General features: G+C 41.5%; 1 long non-coding RNA gene across 2 annotated transcripts; it reads left to right on the forward strand.

Annotated features, from left to right (window-relative positions):
• Positions 1-122: 122 nt before the first annotated feature.
• LOC133260643 (uncharacterized) lies at positions 123-16,905 on the forward strand. 2 transcript variants are annotated; one of them, XR_009740909.1, is made up of 3 exons: positions 123-312; positions 16,147-16,354; positions 16,687-16,905. It is a non-coding gene; the product is annotated as an uncharacterized LOC133260643 (long non-coding RNA). The 2 variants fall into 2 exon arrangements; XR_009740908.1 differs by lacking the exon at positions 123-312 and adding an exon at positions 372-493.
• The last annotated feature ends 444 nt before the right edge of the window (positions 16,906-17,349 follow it).

Raw genomic sequence — 17,349 nt, forward strand, 5'->3', positions numbered from 1 at the left:
TGGAGGCCCGAGCACCGCGGATGCCCGGCGGGCGGCGCCCACCCTCCCGAAGGCGATCAGTGGACTGGGGCCGGGCGGGGAGAGGTTGGGGAGGGTGGGAGGGAGGGAAGTAAGGGAAGAGAGTGAGCTGGGCGGAGGAAGAGAGCGGGAGTTTCAAGGGCGGGGGTGTGGAGAGGGGAGCTTGAGAGCCGGCGTCGGGAGAGAGGGAAGAGTTAAGAATCGAGGTGGATGGAGAGCGCTGTGGGTCAGCTGGAGAGGTAGAGAACCAGGAGCGCAGGGACCGGCGACGGGCGTGTCGGGTCCAGAGACTGAGTGAGATCCGGGAGTGAGGGCTCGCAGGGGTTTTGAACCCGGAATGGGGCGGGAGCGGGGGGCGGGGGGAGGGGGCGGGAGGCGGGCGGCGCGCAAGGTGTCAGGCTGGAGGGGGAAAAAGTATGAGCGCTTGGAGGGGCTCTTGAGCTGCCAAGGGCGGAGTCCTGGAAGGAAGGAGACTGTAAGTGTTGGGACGGATTGGTTCCTCGGGGGATCCTCATGGCGAAGAAACCGCAGGAGAGGCTGGAGAAGTGGGAGGTGACACTGGGAGAGTTAGGGTTTGTCTGGGAAAGGTGTGCGGATGAGGAGGAGACCGGAGGCTGTAAATGTGAAGGCGAAGGACTAAGAATCGGTCGGAGAATGGGGATCAGCCGGTGCTTGGGCCAAGGGCTTCGTTCTATTCGGCCCTCTTTGGCGGGCCTTATCTAGAGAGTAGTGGCAGGGAAGCCAGGGTATAGGGTTAGTGGGAGAGTCTGGTTTTCCAAGCACAGGGACGGGTAAGATGAAAGAGGTTGAAAGTGAACAGAAAACCAGCTCCTGGAGAATGGCAGTGGCCGCCGCTGCCCTGTGTTTTGGGTAGGGCTGAGCCCCGCCCTGACAACCCTCTGGGTATGGTGGAGTGGGGCGGGACTGGGAGCTAGTGGAGAGGGGTAGAGTTGAGGCCAGCGGGACTGGTTGCCAGGGATCACCCCTTCTGCCTGCTCTTGGCAAGCGCAGTGGATGACTGAGGTGGGGTGCGTGTACGTGTGTGTGTGTATCTACGTATACGTTCACACCCCTCCCCCGCCTTCCACGCTAGCTTTGTTTAGTACCAGGCCAGATTACCGTCTGATGAGTAGTGTAAGGCCTTGGGGACTTGTATTGTATTTATCTTCTTGGTGTGTAGCAAACTCTCTCCTCCTCCCGCTCTCCGTTCCCCGGGTAGCATCTGACTAGCTCCCAATTTAAGAGACCTGGGAATACACAAAGCTGCCTTGGAAGTCTCTTGTGGTTTCTAAGCATCAATGTCTTCTGTTTCTTTTCTCCCACCCCTTGTAAGGGAAAAGTTTACTTAAGTGCTTTTATTTATTTACTCATTTATTTACATTACTCACCTACTTCAAATCAAGCTCTCACAGCCCCAAGTAATTCAGTTTTCATCTCTTTGGAGTTAGTTTGATGAGATCATATGAATCCAAATGTATGTGATTTTGTTGTAGAATTAGGGGATTATTATATATCTCTAATCCAGCCTCATCATTTTATGGGAACTAGAGGACTAAGGTCAGCCAGCTAGTAAATGGCAGCACTGCAACTAGAACCTAGATACTTTTACTCCTGCTTGAAACCATTGCAATTTTAAACCCTAGCTGCACCTTTTTAAAATATCACCTGAGTCTAACCCTAGATCAAATGAATCAGTCTCTGGCGTAAGGACTCTGGTCAAGAGTATATTTTGAAAATTCCTAAGTACATAGCAAAGGTTGGAAACTATACTAAGTGCATTACAATAAAAGATAAGGAGGAGAAACTGGGAAGTGGAAAACAAAAAGAACACTTCTAGTGAGACTGATTTTTTTACCTAAAATTGGAATATTGAGTTTTTAAATAACATCCACACTTTCCTTTTCACTAATATGCAATGACAGGTAACAGTAAATACACATATCTATGACCTTTACCTCACTGCCACTAAAATACACTAAAAGCTCCTTTAAAAGAAAGGAGAATAGAGCTAAAAACAAAAAGGATGGGTGGAACACTCTACCTTATTCACCTATCTCTGAGCCAGATTTTAAGCACCACCACCTCCATTCCCCAGCCAGCTATCAACCCAAGTAGAAACAGACGGCTAAGTTCCTAAGTTGCTTCAGTCGTGTCTGACTCTGTGCGACCCCATAGACGGCAGCCCACCAGGCTCCCCCGTCCCTGGGATTCTCCAGACAAGAACACTGGGAGTGGGTTGCCACCTCCTTCTCCACTGCATGAAAGTGAAAAGTGAAAAGTGAAAGTGAAGTCGCTCAGTCGTGTCCGACTCTTAGCGACCCCATGGACTGCAGCCTACCAGGCTCCTCCATCCATGGGATTTTCCAGGCAAGAGTACTGGGGTGGGGTGCCATTGCCTTCTCCAAGAAACAGACTACCCGGAGTACATAAAATGTGAACTTAGAAGAGGTTGTCCAAACTGAACAATTTTGGCTTATTTTATAGCAGAGTCACACCCTGGGCCACGCACTGTTTTCTACCAGTCACAAAGTATGCTGAGTGCCTGCAGTTGTGTCTCCCAGAACCCCTCCTACCTCTCACCTGCCTAGAGATAATGCCAGCATATAAAACTCAATGTGCATAAGCTGGTATCACAGGGACACCTGATTTCTTATAGGATTGGATAAAGCAGAAGTGTATTTCCTTTTTACATTTCTTTACTACAAACAACTACATGTGTTTTTCCTATTAAAGGGAATGCTTAGCAGTGGAGGTATCTTAAAATCATCTTCCACTCTGATTCATACACCTTTTGAAAATAAAAATTTGTCACAGTATTTATATAACATACAGAATCCCATAGAATTTGAAATGGGCTACTTTTCAAAGCAGTAGACCCAAGTTAAAGTAAGATTGGTATGCTGAGAACTAAAACGCCTTCCAAAGATCTCTTGTCTTTTGATCTCTGTTTTGTTTTGTTTGTTCTGGTTTAGTATTTAACCTAAAATGTTTATCTCATCTCATTATGTCTTGTAAGGCATTATGTTTTACTTAAGCATGTCCCTCAAATATATGAACACATTTGAAGTTGAGTTGAAAGTGAATTGTTCTTACTTACCTTTAGGAGTAACTATCCATGTTCATCTTCGTTCTTCATTGAGTTCTCAAGGTCTTCTTGACAGGCCACAAACTAACTCAGAAATGCAAATCCTTTCTTTAGTTCCTATAGGAGCATAAGTTTGTGAAGCCTGTAAGCCTGTGGACTTTGAGTTTTGCATAAGGGTACGGATTCAGAAAATGAAGATCATGGCATCCAATCCCATCACTTCATGGGAAATACATGGGGAAACGGTGGAAACAATGTCAGACTTTATTTTTCTGGGCTCCAAAATCACTGCAGATGGTGACTGCAGCCATGAAATTAAAAGACGCTTACTCCTTGGAAGGAAAGTTATGTCCAACCTAGATAACATTCAAAAGCAGAGACATTACTTTGCCAACAAAGGTCTGTCTAGTCAAGGCTATGGTTTTTCCTGTGGTCATGTATGGATGTGAGAGTTGGACTGTGAAGAAGGCTGAGTGCCGAAGAATTGATGCTTTTGAAGTGTGGTGTTGGAGAAGACTCTTGAGAGTCCCTTGGACTGTAAGGAGATCCAACCAGTCCATTCTGAAGGAGATCAGCCCTGGGATTTCTTTGGAAGGAATGATGCTAAAGCTGAAACTCCAGTACTTTGGCCACCTCATGCAAAGAGTTGACTCATTGGAAAAGACTCTGATGCTGGGAGGGATTGTGGGCAGGAGGAGAAGGGGACAACAGAGGATGAGATGACTGGATGGCATCACTGACTCGATGAACGTGAGTCTGAGTGAACTCCGGGAGTTGGTGATGGACAGGGAGGCCTGGCGTGCTGTGGTTCATGGGGTCGCAAAGAGTCGGACACGACTGAGAGACTGAACTGAACTGAAGGGCTAATTAGGGCTTCCATGGTGGCTCAGTGGTTAAGAATCTGCCTGCCAATGCAGGAGACATGAGTTTGATCGCTGGGTAAGAAAGATTCCCTGGAGAAGGAAATGGCAACCCAGTCCACTATTCTTGCCTGAAAAATCCCATGGACGGAGGAGCCTGGCGAACTATGGTTCACTAAGGCAGACACAACTTAGTGACTAAACAACAACAACGAGGGCTAATTACTTGTAATCTACTAAATAAGTTATAGGAGGCATATCTAAACTAAAATCAAAACTGTAATAATCAGTAAAATTTACTGAGGACTCAGTACTCTGCTGGAGAAGGCAATGGCACCCAACTCCAGTACTCCTGCCTGAAAAATCCCATGGACAGAGGAGCCTGGTAGGCTGCAGTCCAGGGGTTGCTAAGAGTCAGACATGACTGAGCGACTTCACTTTCACTTTTCACTTTCATGCATTGGAAAAGGAAATGGCAACCCACTCCAGTATTCTTGCCTGGAGAATCCCAGGGATAGGGGAGCCTGGTGGGCTGCCGTCTATGGGGTCCCACAGAGTCGGACACGACTGAAGCGACTTAGCAGCTGCAGCAGGACTCTCCTAACAGATCTGGCTGCCTCACAATGCTTAGAATCATTGCAGCCCTCAGTTTCTCCTAACAGATCTCCCTGCTTCTGTCCTTGCGGCTTTCAGTCTTTTCTCAACACAGCATAAAGACAAATCCTCCTAAAATATTAGTCAGATCATGTCACTCTACTGGTCAAAATCCTGTGGTGGCACCCTAGTTGACTCAGTCAGAATTTAACCCCTTAAATGTCCTGCAAGTCCCATATAACCTCTCTGACCTCATCTACTAGTCTCTTGTTAGGCTTTCCTCTAGCTGTTCCTTCTGCCCAAAATACTGTTCACCCCGATATTCACATGGCCTACTCCCCTTCTGCACATTTCTGCTTAGTTTTCCATCCTGTTTAATATTCCAGCCTGCTTCACCTGCTCCCTGGTCACTCTAGTCTCCTTTACCTTACCCTGATTTTTCCATGACACTTGCCACTCTCCAACTTTTACTCCAAGTTGAATAATACCCCCGCTTTTTATGTTTATTATTAACCTTTAACTTCCCACACAAGAATATTTAAGCACATGAACAAAGTAAGATTTTTACTAATGTAGCATATGGACCTAGAACAGTACATCACATGTAGTAGGTATTCCAACAAATAAATACTCGTTGAGTTAATTTCTGGGAAGAGAATCTTGTCATGATTGGTTTAAGTTGGGTGGGAGAAAAGGAAATGAGTGCATGCTCAGCCATGTCTGACTTTTCTGTGATTACATGAACTGTAGCACACCAGCCTTCTCTGCCCACGGAATTCTCCAGGCAAGCATACTGATTTTGGGTTATCCATTTCCTACTCAAGGGAATCTTCCCGACCCAGGAATTGAACCCATGTCTCCTGTGTCTCCTGCATTGGCTGGTGGACTCTTCACCCCTGGGTCACCTGGGAAGTCCAAGAAAAGGAAAAAGCAGCTTCGAAAGGAAGAAACATAGGTGGAAAGAAATAAGATCTAAAGTCTTTGTCTGAGGTTCCTTTAGGATTCCACTACTGCCTACCTCCGTAGCCTTATCTGCAACTCAGCCTACCAACACACACCCCTCTTCAGCCATGACAAATGACTTGTACTTTATTGAACATATAAAGTTTCTCATCTTTAGGACTTTCTTTTATATTCCCCCAACTTGAACCACCCTTTCTGCTCCATCTGCCATAACCTTCCTCTCTGTCAGTAACTTGTCTTCTCTACCGTGTGCTCATCCCTTCCTTTTTTGTGCTTCCTCCTGTTTGCCCCAGGCTCTCTTAGCACTGTACTGCCTTACTCACAGATAGCACATGTCACACAGGGCTGGACCCATTTATCTCCGTCTGGCTCCTCAACCAGGCCATGAATGCTTAAGGGCAAGGAATATGCCTTTCACTCCAGTTTCCCCAGGGCCTATCAGACTGTCTCATGTATTACAAACTCTTGATAGATATATGCACAATTACATGAGCGGTCACAAAATAATGAGAAAAATCACTGTTGCTGGAGAATGAGGCAGGGAGTTGTAGCAAGAGATAAAGCTGGGAAAATAGGCACTGGCAACATTATGCTATAACCTTATGTGCTCTGCTGAAGAATTTGAACTTATCCTATAGTCATCAGATAGGCAGTGGAGGTTTCTTTATTCAGAGAACTGACATGATCAGCTTTGATTTTCAGAATATCCTGCCTTCACTTCTTCATGCATATCCAAAACACCTGCTAATAGAATTACTGAAAGGACACAGATGTGCGGTGATTTAGGCATGGAGATACAAATAGCAGAATTTTTTACTTCCTGTCTTCAGAATTTATTTTTCTGGCTATGTTACTCAGTAGATTATAACAGCATGATAATGAGGCCAAGGTCGTGGTTTAAATCCCTGGGTGAGTCAGTCAGTGCAGTGGCCACAGCTGACTGTTAATCTTTGCCAGTTGTCAGATGACAACATGTTATTTCTTGACCAGGAACTGGGTGGAAGGATATGACTGGTTCATCAAAAGTTAATCAGCATTATTGGAAAAATAACTCAAAGTGCTTAGCTATGACTGTAGGACCATACTGTCATTTTAAATCAAAATAACAGTATTATATTAGTGATAACAAAAGAGCATGGCATCAGGGAAAGAATATATTGTTTGTTGCTAGAAAATAAGCTAGAGATTAGAACAGTTTAATTATTAGGATTTGAAGCCAAGAAGTAATGAAAAACTTAGAGGATGTTGGTGTAGATAAGCTTATTAATTACTTTTTTGTGCATCTAGCAATATAGGAAGTTATTTCTTAATTATTATGTCATAAAACCCATAGAGCCATTTATATTAAAAAGGGGAAATCATATTCTAATCATCTTTCATTTATAGCATTATAAAGTTATTTCTATTTTTATTCCCTCCTAGCAATCAATAAGCACATCTTTAAAGTGATATAGGACAGTATTCAAGGTTGGGCCATATAGACATAATTAATGTAAATATTTTCTTAATTACATCTTCATCTTAATTACAACTCTGACCACTTTCAGAAGTGAAAAAACAAGTGAATTTTATGAGATCAGAAATAAACACAAAACCCTTAATGAACAAATATAGCTAAGCATTAAATATCAATTAAATAGCAACAGCTGCTAACGTCATAAAAGATAATCAACTAGGCATTATGTGCTTCCTGATAGAAAAATTATACAACTATATGTAGAAGTTGTTTTCCGCCCCCCCACCAAAAAAAAAAAAATCAAACCTAAATTTACAACACCTTCTAAATACATCAACCAATTTATAGGAAATAGAACAGAGGAACATATTAAACTATACCAAGGTCCCCTACTAACTGGTGACCTGGAGCAAGACTGATCTCCTGGAGCCTCGGTCTTCTCACACATGACCTTGTAAGAAGTGCCTCCTCACAGTGTAGTTATGAGGACTGAACAAGTGTGCTGAGAGCATTATGCAGAATAGCAGACATAGAATAAAAGTGAATGAATCCCTTCTCAAAGCTATTTCTCCATCAAGTTCCATATCTCAGTTTCCATGATCCCTTTGACTATATTTATTTATACCTGTTTAGGTTTTTGTATCCCTTGACTATATTTATTTATACCTGTTTAGGTCTTTGTATCTGTCTCATCTCCCCAACTTCATTTTAAATTCAAGGCCAAATTTTACTTTCCTCATTGTAAACAATATTAATAGTACTTAAGAGCCATCCCATGTGTCAGATAGCATGCTAAGCTCTTCACTTACCTAATCCTAACAGTGATTCAGATATTAACCCCATTTTAGAAACCTACAAAGGGAGGTGTATTTCAGATAACTACTGAGTGATGGAACCAGAATTGACAATGAAGTATCTCAATTCTAATCTCTGCTCTCGTAAGCATGGTACTTCTATCCCACTCAGGCACATTGTAGGAATGCCATGGGAGTCTTTGAAAATTGCAAGTAGACCCAATGTATGAGTTACCATATAAGACATACAAATGTGCATGTTAATGACAAAACTTACTTAAATAAGACTTGTATTAGAGTCAAATAAAATTTATTCTGCGAGTAAACTGCACCATGGGATTTCACTCTGTAGAATACTCTACAGAATATTTTACAGGGCAAAACCCAGATTTGGGTTTTGTTTTGTTTTGGTTTGGTTTTTTTGGCCACATCTAGTCAAGTCTATGGTTTTTCCAGTGGTCATGTATGGATGTGAGAGTTGGACTGTGAAGAAGGCTGAGTGCCGAAGAATTGATGCTTTTGAAGTGTGGTGTTGGAGAAGACTCTTGAGAGTCCCTTGGACTGCAAGGAGATCCAACCAGTCCATTCTGAAGGAGATCAGCCCTGGGATTTCTTTGGAGGGAATGATGCTGAAGCTGAAACTCCAGTACTTTGGCCACCTCATTCGAAGAGTTGACTCATTGGAAAAGACTCTGATGCTGGGAGGGATTGTGGGCAGGAGGAGAAGGGGACAACAGAGGATGAGATGGCTGGATGGCATCACTGACTCGATGGACGTGAGTCTGAGTGAACTCCGGGAGTTGGTGATGGACAGGCAGGCCTGGCGTGCTGTGATTCATGGGGTCGCACAGAGTCGGACACGACTGAGCGACTGAACTGAACTGAGAGACTTGCAGAATCCTAGTTCCTAGACCAGGAATCAAACCCAGTCCCCAGTGGTGGAAACGTGGAGTCCAAACCATTGGACCACCAAGGAATTCCCCAAAACCAAGTTTTTTTTACAGCAAATAAATTTCAAGGAAAAAAATTAAAAAGAGGTGAAGAGGGGATCTATACTTTAAATGAAACTTAAAAAACATCAACCAAGTGCAAGGATTCATGGACCTCATCTTTTAAAAAATGAGTGGAGAACTTTTATAAGAGACCAGGCAATTTGGACAGTAACGAGGCACCTGATAATAATAGAGAATCATTGTTGCTTTATTTGGTTAATAATGATAATGTGATGATGTTAGAAAAGTAAAGAATCCTTAGTGACACATACTAAAATACCTATAGATGAAACTATTTGATATCTGAGATTTGCTTCAAAATAATATGGATGGAGGTGCGAATGGGGCAAAACTGGCCATGAAATATAGTAAAAAATAAAATCTTTAAAATAAATGTTTTTAGAAATATTTTCTTTCCAAAGAAGTCTCTATCTTCCACTCTAGCTGCCTTCATTAAACTAGAAAATCAACAAAATCAGATAATCCTTTATCAAGCATTTGTTATTTGATGAATAGATACTATGTTAGTGCTTTCACATTTTTTTACCACCTTCTTCTACCAACGTACGAAGAATAAGTATCATTACATTTTATAGGTAAGGAAACAGCCTGAGAGGTTTAGGGATTCAATCAAAGGAAGAGATTGAATTTTAAGGCAAATTTTCAGTCTGACTTTCAATCCGGTATTTATGCCTCTATACACAATTGTTTATTATAGTGATATGTATATATTCCGTTTCCCTGACTAAAATTTGTGTGTGTATATGTGTGCGCGTGCATACGTGCATGTGCAAGTGAACGCTAAGTTGTGTCTGACTCTGTGACTCAATGGACTGTAGTCCGCCAGGCTCCTGTGTCCATGGAATTCTCCAAGCATGAATACTGGAGTGAGTTGCCATTTCCAGGAAGATTTCCAGGGGATCTTCCTGACCCAAGGATCGAACCAGCGTCTTATGTCTCCTGCATTGACAGATGGGTTTTTTTTTTTACTGCTGTACCACCAGGGAAAGCCCAAAATCTCAATACACTTTACTATAGTGTCTAACATACAATAGGCATAGTTATATTTAACCCAAGCTAGTCCCCAGTAGGAGAAAGCAATGGCACCCCACTCCAGTACTCTTGCCTGGAAAATCCCATGGATGGAGGAGCCTGGTAGGCTGCAGTCCATGGGGTTGCTAAGAGTCAGATATGACAGAGCAACTTCACTTTCACTTTTCACTTTCATGCATGGGAGAAGGAAATGGCAACCCACTCCAGTGTTCTTGCCTGGAGAGTCCCAGGGACGGGGGAGCCTGGTGGGCTGCCGTCTATGGGGTCGCACAGAATCAGACATGACTGAAGTAACTTAGCAGCAGCAGCAGTCCCTAGTAACAGTAATATTTAAAATGCCAAAAAAATTTACAAGAGAAACTAATGTTTTCTTAATGTTCCAGTTTGCCCAGGATGCTGCTGTTGCTGCTAAGTCGCTTCAGTCCTGTCCGACTCTGTGCGACCCCATAGACGGCAGCCCACCAGGCTCCCCGTCCCTGGGACTCTCCAGGCAAGAACACTGAGTGGGTTGCCATTTCCTTCTCCAAAGCATGAAAGTGAAAAGTGAAAGTGAAGTCGCTCAGTCGTGTCCGACCCTCAGCGACCCCATGGACTGCAGCCCTCCAGGCTCCTCCATCCATGGGATTCTCCAGGCAAGAGTACTGGAGTGGGGTGCCATTGTGGTCCTTGTTTAATCTGTTGATCAGATGTAGGTATTAGTTGTTGCTCAGTTCAGTTCAGTTCAGTCGCTCAGTCATGTTTGACTCTTTGCGACCCCATGAATCGCAGCACGCCAGGCCTCCCTGTCTATCACCAACTCCCGGAGTTTACCCAACTCATGTCCGTCAAGTCGGTGATGCCATCCAGCCATCTCATCCTCTGTCATCCCCTTTTCCTCCTGCCCCCAATCCCTGGCAGCATCAGGGTCTTTTCCAATAAGTCAGCTCTTCGCATGAGGTCGCCAAAGTATTGGAGTTTCAGCTTCAGCATCAGTCCTTCCAATGAACACCCAGGACTGATCTCCTTTAGGATGGACTGGTTGGATCTCCTTGCAGTCCAAGGGACTCTCAAGAGTCTTCTCCAACACCACACTTCAAAAGCATCAGTTCTTTGGCGCTCAGCTTTCTTCACAGCACAACTCTCACATCCATACATGACCACTGGAAAAACAGCCTTGACTAGATGGACCTTTGTTGGCAAAGTAATGTCTCTGCTTTTGAATATGTTATCTAGGTTGGTCATAACTTACCTTCCAAGGAGTAAGCGTCTTTTAATTTCATGGCTGCAATCACCATCTGCAGTGATTTTGGAGCCCAAAAAAGAAAGTCTGACACTGTTTCCTCATCTATTTGCCATGAAGTGATGGGACCAGATGCCATGATCTTCGTTTTCTGAATGTTGAGCTTTAAGCCAACTTTTTCAGTCTCCTCTTTCACTTTCATCAAGAGGCTCTTTAGTTCCTCTTCACTTTCTGCCATAAGGGTGGTGTCATCTGCATATCTGAGGTTATTGATATTTCTCCCAGCAATCTTGATTCCAACTTGCGCTTCTTCCAGCCCAGCATTTCTCATTATGTATTCTGCATATAAGTTAAATAAGCAGGGTGACAATATACAGCCTTGACGTAGTACTTTTCCTATTTGGAACCAGTCTTGTTCCATGTCCAGTTCTAGCTGTTGCTTCCTGACCTGCATATAGATTTCTCAAGAGGCAGGTCAGATAGTCTGGTATTCCCATCTCTTTCAGAATTTTCCACAGTTTATTGTGATCCACACAGTCAAAGGCTTTGGCATAGTCAATAAAGCAGAAATAGATGTTTTTCTGGAACGCCCTTGCTTTTTCGATGATCCAGCAGATGTTGGAAATTTGATCTCTGGTTCCTCTGCCTTTTCTAAATCCAGCTTGAACATCTGGAAGTTCACCATTCATGTATTGCTGAAGCCTGGCTTGGAGAATTTTGAGCATTACTTTACTAGCATGTGAGATGAGTGCAATTGTGCAGTAGTTTGAGCATTCTTTGGCATTGCCTTACTTTGGGATTGGAATGAAAACTGACCTTTTCCAGTCCTGTGGCCACTGCTGAGCTGTCCAAATTTGCTGGCATATTGAGTGCAGCACTTTCACAGCATCATCTTTCAGGATTTGAAATAGCTCCACTGGAATTCCATCACCTCCACTAGCTTTGTTTGTAGTGATGCTTTCTAGGGCCCACTTGACTTCACATTCCAGGATGTCTGGCTCTAGGTGAGTGATCACACCATCATGATTATCTTGATCCTGAAGATCGTTTTTGTACAGTTCTTCTGTGTATTCTTGCCACCTCTTCTTAATACCTTCTGCTTCTGTTAGGTCCATACCATTTCTGTCCTTTATTGAGCCCATCTTTGCATGAGATGTTCCCTTGGTATCTCTAATTTTCTTGAAGAGATCTCTAGTCTTTCTCATTCTGTTGTTTTCCTCTATTTCTTTGCATTGATCGCTGAGGAAGGCTTTCTTATCTCTCCCTGCTATTCTTTGGAACTCTGCATTCAGATGCTTATATCTTTCCTTTTCTCCTTTGCTTTTCACTTCTCTTCTTTTCACAGCTATTTGTAAGGCCTCCACAGACAGCCATTTTGCTTTTTTGCATTTCTTTTCCATGTTGTTTAGTTGTTGCTACTCATTTCAAAGTATCCCAGTTTTCACCCCAAATTTTATGATCAGGCTATATTAGTGTAATATCTCAGTTGGACAATATATAAATAAAATTCAAACAGTATTCCCCAGGTCTATGTCATAACCATCCTGTGATACCATAGTATATGCTAGACATTTAATAAATTTGGTTGGAGTTCCTGTGTTCTCCATTACAAAGGAGTAAATTTTTTTTTAAAGTAAATCACTTTGGTTAATACTAATATTAATGTTCTCCCCTCTGACAAGTTTTTTTTTTTTTTTAACCCTAGCTGGAATCCAGAAATAGCTAAAAAGAATACCAAGAAAATGGAGCCCTTCTTTTAACAAAGAATCATGACTAAACGAATGAAGCTGCCTAGGATTTGTAAGACAAGCATAATAAATTGATACAGAACTCATCAATATAGGCTGAAATACTGTACAAGAAGATAAGTTTTAAGAATCTTCCCAACTAGAAAAAAAGATAACCGTTTTTATTTGAGAGCAGGTTAAGAAGGGACTCTAGAAGTCTAGCCAAAATCTAATGAGGTAGAAATAGCCTGTAATCCAAGATTTCCTACAATATTGTGGCTCTCAAAGACAAAGGGTGGGTTTATCTTTTGCAACATGAACTGACTACTGTATACTTCAAATGTCTCCCTCTGCCTATGAGAATTGCTTTGGTCTTATCTAGATGGTACCTGGTCCAACTGCTTTCGTCCAAGTCCTTTACTCCACCAGACACTGAAATTCAAGAAACCTCATCTTAGATCTGATGAAAGGAGATGCAAAGCTTACTATCAGCTGTGTACTAATGATACTGCATCCCTAATTACTTCACTATCTTCCTGATTAGCGTCATATAACACTAAACTGAAAGAGAGATAGAAAAGAGTCCTGTCATTTCCCACAAGGGAAAGGTGAGGAAAAGATTAGCAGAAGAGATACAGAATAATCCAAGTTTGTTAAAGTCTTTACCTTTAGTCAAGGGAAATTTAGTTCATCCAAAACCCAGAGAGAGAAAAATCAGTTTATCATGTTTATTGGCTGGATATTTTATGAGGTGCCTACTATTAATATATGGGTTTCCCAAGTGGCACCAGTGGTAAAGAACCTGCCTGCCGATGCAAGAGACATAAGAGACACGGGTTCTATCCCTGGGTCAGGAAGATTCCCTAGCGGAGGGCATGGCAACCCACTCCAGTATTCTTGCCTGGAGAATCCCATGGACAGAGGAGCCTAGCAGGCTATAGTCCATAGGGTCACAAAGAGTCATACAGGACTGAAGTGACTTAGCATGTACACACACGTGCTATTAATATTTACAGAGAAAAATGTCACCGTGCTAATAACTTGGAGAAAGTCATTCAACTTTGGGGCCTCAGTTTCTCTCTTGTAAAATAAAATTTCTCTACAAGGAATCTTTTCTACCTTTTAAATGTAGTCATTCTATGAAATATTGCAATTATCTAATGCTCACTTCTGGAACATCATTCAAACAGCAAGCATGGATCAGGAACTATTGAGAATAGCATAACTATATGAAAAATAAAATGTCTACCTCAAGAAGTTCACAGTGTAGTATGAGAGACATGCAAATATTTATAATCCATTTGATACATGCTATAAGAAAGGTATCTATAAAATTATGCAAAGTACAGATACACCTAACTCTTATGAGAAACCATGGAAAGAAAACTTTTAATGGGTATTGAAGACCAGAAAGAAAGTTTGTTATGCAGCAGAGAAAAGATGAATACCCAGAATTGCAAATCATTTTGTACAAGATTGAATATGGGTTTTAAGAGATTGGGAAGGGGCAGTTGCTGGAGATGATACTGGAAACTGAGCTAGACCAGAACCTCTAAGATATGTTAAAGAGTTTGGGCTTCATCCTGCAACAGTGCTTCTCAAACTTGAATGTGCATATAAATCATCTCTATATATTTCATTAAAATGCAGATTCTAATTCAGTTAGTTTGGGTGGAGATAGATTCTGCATTTCCAATGAGCTCCGAGCAATGCCTCCTATACTGCTGATCTATTTTGAGCATGAAGGGTATTCTAAAGCAGAGATGTGATGTGGTGAGGTTGTTTTTAAAAACTGTTACTCTATAAAGGTCTTCCCTGGTGGCTCAGCAATAAAAAATCTGCCTACAATGCAGGAGATGCGGGATCTATCCCTGGGTCGGGAAGATCCCCAGGGGGAACTGAGCAGGGCGCACCCTGTAAAAATGTAGGAAATGAAGAAAAACAAGTATGGTAGTCAACAGAAAAATTGGGAAGCTATTAACTCTCCTCAATTAATTTATTTAAATGAATAAAATCTCATTAGATCAATGTTGAACTGCATCTCAAAGATAAGAAAACACTGTAAAAGTACACTCGATTTGAGAATCCCCTAGCGGTCCAGTGGTTAGGACTCGGATTCCATTGTAGGGGGCATGGGTTTGATTCCTGGTCAGGGAACTAAGGTCCCGCAAGCCATGTGGAATCACCCCCTCCAAAAAAAGTATACTTGTTTGGCTACAACAATCTTTTGCCATTTTCCTGTTTAACTCTTTAATAGTCTAAGGTTGATCTAGAGCTATGTTGTCCAATGTGGTAGTTACCAGCCGTAACTACCCACAGATGGCTATTTAAATTTTTATTAATGTATTATTATATTACTTAAAATTAAGTAACATGAAAAATTCAGTTCTTGGGGACTTCCCTGACAATCCAATGGTTAAGACCCCAAGCTCCCAATGCAGGGGGTGAAGGCTGGATCCCTGGTCGAACTAAGATCCCACATGCAGCATGACACAGCCAAAAAAAAAAAAAATTAAATTCCTCATATGATCCAGTGATCCCACTCCTAGGCATATCTGGAGAAAAGTATAATTCAGAAAGATACATGCACCCCAGTGTTCACAGCACCACTATTTATAATAGCTAAGACACGGAAGCAACCTACATGTCCATCAACAGATGAAGGAATAAAGAAGATGTGGTATATATACACAATGGAATGTTACTCAGCCATTTCCAACAACATGGATGGACCTAGAGATTATCATACTAAGTGAAGTAAGTCAGCCAGAGAAAGGCAAATGTATCTGCTTATAGATGGAACCTAAAAAATGATACAAATGAACTGATTTATAAAACAGAAACAGATTCACAGACAAAACAAACTTATGGTTACCAAAGGGGAAAGGCAAGAAGGGATAAATTAGAAATTTGGAATTAAAATATATAACTACTATATATAAAATAGATAAATAACAAGGACCTACTATATAGCACAGGGAACTATACTCTTTATCTTGTAATAACCTATAATGGAAAAGAATCTTTAAAAGATATATATATATATACATATATATATATATACACATACACACACACACACACATATATATATATATATAACTAAATAACTTTGCTGTACACTTGAAAGAAACACGTTGTAAATCATCTAAATTTCAATAAAACTTCTTTAAGAATTCATTTCTTTAATTACACTAAACACATTTCAAGTGCTGTACATAGCTAATGACTACCATTTTGCACAGCATCAATATAGAACATTTTCAACTCAGAAGAAATTTCTATTGCACAGCACTAACAGAGGCTCAGCTAGGCATCTGTAGTCTAAGGAGTCAACATTATGAAAAACATCTCATTATCTCTATTCTTTGTTTATTTCTTTTAGAATGTATCCTCTCCTTCTTGAAAGATTATTCAGTACTTTTTAAATGTGACAATGAATTAAGAAAGGGGAACATTTAAAAACCATATTGAAGGTGAGGACATCTTGGCAGACTCAACAACATCGTTTTCCTTTGAGAAACAACACCAAGATTTGGAACTCCCAGAAGATGTCTCAAGATCATAGCACCCTTGAGAAAATGAGCTAATTTGTAAGTAAGTCTGTGAGAATGATAATAAATACATTATTCCCCATATGTAAACAGTAAATAAGTTTAAGACTAAGTTTCAAAACCTTATGCAATTGCCATGATTAATTTAGTCAAGAATAAAAAACTGAGTATTGATGTTTAAAGATAGAGTCTGTGCTTAACATATCGTCATATCCAACTCTTTGTGACCCTTTGAACTGTAGCCCACCAGACTCCTCTGTCCATGGGATTTCCCAGTCAAAAACATTGGAGTGAGTTGTCGTTTTCCTCTTCCAAAGGATCTGTCCAACCCAGGGATCAAACCCAAGTTTCCTGTGTCTCTTTCATTGCAGGTGGATTTTTTACCCGATGAGCCACTGGGAAAGTTCCAGGACTTTTCCCCATAACAACTATAAGCTTATCAATGGAGAAAGAATGCTTTACCTCAAGAGATGCTTTCTGTTATGTATACAAACAAATTCAACACAAACTGATAAATAAAGAAACTTATTGGCTCATTTAACCAGAAAAGCCAGAAGTGTATGTGATTTCAGAATTGATGGGTCTAACAGTCTAGCTATTTTTTTTATCAAGGGCTCAATTTCATTCTGAATCTATCCGTGGTGTTGACTTAATTTTAACAATGATTACTTTCACTGACATAGCTGACAAAAATAATCAGGGCCTTTTTATATCTAAGCTGGGGCTTCCCTGATGACTCAGACAGTAAAGAACCTGCCTGTAATGAGGGAGCCCCAGTTCGATCCTTTGGTGGGAAGATCCCCTGAAGAAGGGAATGGCAACCCACTCCAGTATTCTTGCCTGAAGAATTCCATGAACAGAAGAGTCTGGAGGGCTACAGTCTATGGGGTTGCAAAAAGTCGGACATGGCTGAGCGACTAACACTCTCACTTTTTCACTTTCATATCTAAGCTAGTCTGCTCCCATATTCTTTCAATAGAGTTCTAAATTGTGCACTGATTAGAGCAATTCTCATTCATCCCTGTGGCCAGGGC

Source organism: Bos javanicus, chromosome 14, assembly GCF_032452875.1.
Source record: "Bos javanicus breed banteng chromosome 14, ARS-OSU_banteng_1.0, whole genome shotgun sequence".
Taxonomy (NCBI): domain Eukaryota; kingdom Metazoa; phylum Chordata; class Mammalia; order Artiodactyla; family Bovidae; genus Bos; species Bos javanicus.